The sequence below is a fragment of the Coenobita brevimanus genome, chromosome 14, assembly GCF_032717465.1.
Source record: "Coenobita brevimanus isolate Jiangsu-jjx chromosome 14, ASM3271746v2, whole genome shotgun sequence".
Lineage (NCBI taxonomy): Eukaryota > Metazoa > Arthropoda > Malacostraca > Decapoda > Coenobitidae > Coenobita > Coenobita brevimanus.
In genome coordinates, this window is record NC_136967.1 from 1,752,501 (window position 1) to 1,757,500 (window position 5,000).

Sequence of the window (5,000 nt, forward strand, 5' to 3'; positions counted from 1 at the left end):
GTGTCACCTATTGCACGCGCATACTCACTCATCCGCACAGACTCGTTAATTAGTTTACAGGCTGCACACACACACACACACACACACATACATCAACGCATAGTAACACACACACACATCCATACACTCATAGTAACACACACACACACACACACACACACACACACACACACACACACACACACTAGTATGTACACACTGTTACACTCACTCTTGTTACTCAGTTATTCTCTCTCTCTCTCTCTCTCTCTCTCTCTCTCTCTCTCTCTCTCTCCACACTCATTAGCATAGTTGGTCAATAATATCCCGTTCCCTCCACACACACACACACACACACACACACACACACACACACACACACACACACACACACACACACACACACACACACACATACATCAACGCATAGTAACACACACACACATCCATACACTCATAGTAACACACACACACACACACACACACACACACACGGGTCGATGGTGGAGTCAACAGTCATTAATCCCAGTAATCGCCGCCCTGGTGATTAATGACCCTTCTAATCACCCCCATCACCCCCTCACGCGATTATACCCCCTCCCCCTCCCCCCTTGCCTGGTTAGTTTGGGGTCACGTTACGTCATCACCATCATCATCACTACCATCATCGCTGTCATCATCAGCGTCATTATCATCATTATTATCATGATCTGTGCTTTAATTATCATCATCATCATCATCATTATCATCACCCATGTTGTGAGTATTATTATCATCATTAGCAGAATCATCATCATCATCATCATCATTATCGATATCATCATTATATTCAGCTTTATGGTCATCAGAGAGAGAGAGAGAGAGAGAGAGAGAGAGAGAGAGAGAGAGAGAGACGGAGAAAAAGGGAGGGAAGTCAAGGATGATAAAAATATTATATGGAAGAGGATATGGAGGGAGGAGGGAGGAATAAAGGAGGAAGGGTAAAGGAAGGGAGGGAATATATAAGGATGGAGGGAGGGAGAAGTGACAGAGAGAGAAAGGAAGTGTGAAATAGCAAAGAGGTGGAGGGAGAGAAGAAGGGAGAGAGAGAGAGAGAGAGAGAGAGAGGAGGGGTATAAACACACACACACACACACACACACCTCCCTAATGACAGCCTCCAAATAACAGGCAGTGTATTAACAAGGTAATTATTGTATCACTAATAACTACTAATTAGAACTGGACTTCATGACCCCCCATATTACCCCCTCCCCCCCATTAGTCGGGAGATAAAGTTGTAAGCCCTGGGTGATTGCCTCTCTCTCTCTCTCTCTCTCTCTCTCTCTCTCTCTCTCTCTCTCCTTACTACTTCTCCTATCCCTCTTTCCTTCCTTCTTTTGAGCGTCGTTCCTCCGTCCTCATTTCCTTCACTCTCTCTTCTTCCTTCTTCTCCTCAACTCCTCCCTTCTCTTCATCATCCCTCCCTCCCCTTTTTTCACCCCCTTCTTCCTGCGTCATCACTCCCTTTCACTCCCTCCTACTTTCCTCCCTCTCTCCATCATCCTTACTCCCTTTCATCCTTCCATCTTTCCCTCACTTCCTTTCTTTCCTCCCTCCTTGTTTCCATCTCTCTATTCTTTCCTCCCTTCTACTTCCCTCCCTCTCTCCATCATCTGTCCCTCCCTCCCTGGTTTCTCTCCTCCCTTCCTCTTTCCATTACCTTTACTTCCTTCCCTTCCTACCTTCTTTGCTCCCTTCCTCCTCCCTCTTACTTCCATCTTTCCATCACCTCTACTTCCTTCCCTTCCTACCCTCTTTCCCTCCTTCTTCCCTCCCTCTTTCCATCATCTCCATTTCCCACCCTCTTTCCATCATTCCCATCCTCTCCCTACCTTCTTTCCTCTCTTCCTCCCCTTTCTACCTTCTTTCCTACCTTCTCCTCCCTTCCCCATTCCATTATCCCCTTTCCCTCCCTCCCTTCCTCCTTTCCTACCTTCTTTCCTCCCTTCCTCTCCCCTCCCTCCTTCAATCATCCCTATTCCCTTCCTACCTTCTCTCCTCCCTTCCATTTCCCTCATTGCATCATCCCCATTACCTCCTTTCCTACCTTCTTTCTCTCCCTCCCTTCCCTCATTCCCATTCCCTCCCTCCCTCCCTCCAGCCCCCACCATATGCGTGTCCCCATGCATTCACTTTTAACACCCTACAAAATTTACGGACTGAAAAAGGGAGGGGGGAAAATCTTACGAGGAAATTAAACACCTGTACACCTGAAAAAGTCCCCCATCGAAAAAGAAAACGGGAAAAAAATCAACAGGAAAATTTATTGAATAGAATAATAGATCTAAAATAAGCAGCGTGAGAAGAACATTTATTTATTTTTTTATTTATTTTTATAGAAGAAGAAAAGAGGAAGGAAAAACAGGGGGGGAAAAAAATCCATACGGCAGATTACACCTGTCCTCCATTAAAAAAAAAAAATCCTTAAGAGCGTATACATAAAAAATAATGATATAAAATTAATTGGATTCGATCTTTTAGCTAAGGAATAAACGGAAAATCCATAAATAAGTTAAAATAAAGGCAAAATTATCATATTAATTTTGGGTCTTGTGAAAATAAATGTGAGAAGATTGGGAATTTCAGTGTGATGATAGTACATTGTTTTTATTATTATTATTATTATTATTATTATTTTTATTATGAGAGAGAGAGAGAGAGAGAGAGAGAGAGATGTTCAGACAGGAAGGCAATGAAAAGGGGGAGAGGGAGAGAAAGAGATTGATAGATAAACTGGAGGAAGGGAAAGAGATGGTGAGAGAGAGAGAGAGAGAGAGAGAGAGAGAGATGGAGAGATAAGTTGGAGGAAGGAAGAGAGAGATGGATGGGAATGGAGAAAGAGCCGAAGGAAAAGAGGGAGGAAAGAAGGAAGGATGGATGGACAGATAGATAGATAGACAGATAGATAGATATATACTTACACAGTTGGAAGGAAAGGAGGGAAATGATATGAAGGAAAGTTTGCGGAGTGTGGAGAAGGAAGGTGGGAGAGAGAGAGAGAGAGAGAGAGAGAGGAAGGGAGCTAGATATGCAGAATATATGACGACGTGAAGAATGTAAGGCATAGAGGGAGGGGAGGTAGCAGGCATAGAGGGAGGGGAGGGGAGGTAGCAGGCACAGAGGGAGGGGAGGGGAGGTAGCAGGCAGAGGGAGGGAAAGTGAGGTAGCAGGCATAGAGGGAGGGGAGGTAGCAGGTAGATGCAGGGAAGAGGAGGGTAGGAGGAAAGGAAGGATGAAAGACAAGCAAGAGGAAATACGAAGGTGTGTGTGTGTGGGAGTGTGGGCTGGGGGGTGGAGTGAGTAAGCGTGAAAGAAGTGATAGTGAGAAGGTGATGCGTGAGAGTGAGGTGGACAGAGGAGGAGTGTGAGTGGGTTTCAAGGAAGGGATAGTGAGAAGGTGATGTGTGAGAGTGAGGTGGACAGAGGAGGAGTGTGAGTGAGTGTGAAAGAAGAGGGAGAGGAGAAATGGAATTGGATGGATGGCGACAGAGATAAAACATATGGATCAGCGCAGGAGAGAAAATGGGGGGCGGAAAGTAAGGTAATAGAGGTAGGGAAGGGGGGGGGGAGAAGTCAAAACGAAAGAGGTAAGGAAAAGGGAAAGAGATAGATGAGAAAAAAAGTGGATAGGGAGAAGGAGGAAAGGGCAACGGAAGGAGTAGGGGGAAGAAGGAGAGGGAAAGAGATGAGGATGAGTGGATAGGGAACAGGAGGAGAGGAAGAAAGCTGGGGAACAGGAAGGATGGGAGAGGAATTTGGGGAAGGATAGATGTGTGAAGGAGCTAAGGTTAGGAGAGGAGAGGAGGGAAGTGAGAAGGAAATGGAAGGTGGAGAGGGTAAAGAGGAAGAGAAATGAAGGGAAAGAAGTGAGGCGTGATGAAAAAGGAGAGAAGGATGGCGAAGAAAGACTGATAAACCTTAAGGATGAAAATAAGGGAAATGGAAATGGGGTTAAATGGGTAAACAAAGAGAGAGAGAGAGAGAGAGAGAGAGAGAGAGAGAGAGACAAAGGAGAAAGAGTAAGGAAACGTAACAAGAGGAGAAAGAAGGATATAACTGACAACCCAAGAGTAAGTGAGACGAAGTAGGGGTTGGAGGAAGACGGAGAGGAAGACCGAGGAAGACAAAGTAAGACTAAAAACACAGGAAAAAAATGAAAACAGGAAAAGACAAGAAAATTAACCAGCCAACACAAAGAGCATATGTGATAAAGAAGGAATTGGGGAAGACGGAGAGGAAGCCCGGGTATGAGGTATAAAAGCATCAGTGAAAATAATATACGAAAAGAGGAAAAAGAAAGACAGAAGGAAAATTACAATCAGCTGAAAAGGGAGTGAGACGAAGGAGGAGGATTTGAAGGTAGACGGAGAGGAAGACCAAGGAAGAATAAATATCATAGTGCAACGAAGAAAGTAAATGGGGAAGAGTAAGAAAATATGTGAGACAGGTGGGGAGAGAGAGAGAGAGAGAGAGAGAGAAACTAGTCGACACAGAAACAAGAGAAAAAAAAGGGAGAAAGAGAAACATCGCCAAAAGACATCAAAGAAGCCAAATAAACACAAATAGGAAAGACAAGAAGAGGATAAGCATGGCAGCACAAGAGGAAAATAGTCAGACTGGACGAGGGAGGAAGAAGGAGAGGAAGGAAGAAGAAGGAGAGGATGGAAGAAAAGGAGAGGAAGGAAGAAGAAGAAGAGGAAGGAAGAAGAAGGGGAGGAAGGAAGAAGAGGAGAGGAAGGAAGAAGAAGGGGAGGATGGAAGAAGAAGAAGAGGAAGGAAGGAGAGGAGAGGAAGGAAGAAGAAGGAGAGGAAGGAAGAAGAAGGAGAGGAAGGAAGAAAAGGAGAGGAAGGAAGAAGAAGGGGAGGAAGGAAGAAGAAGGGGAGGAAGGAAGAAAAGGAGAGGATGGAAGAAGAAGGGGAGGAAGGAAGAAGAAGGGGAGGAAGGAAGAAAAGGAGAGGATGGAAGAAGAAGGGGAGGA

General features: G+C 45.0%; 1 protein-coding gene across 1 annotated transcript in view; it reads left to right on the top strand.

The window, feature by feature from the left end:
• Nucleotides 1–5,000, top strand: part of LOC145417807 (cell adhesion molecule Dscam2-like) — a 252,292-nt gene that overhangs the window by 56,674 nt on the left and 190,618 nt on the right. The gene's annotated exons all lie outside the window — the stretch shown is intronic.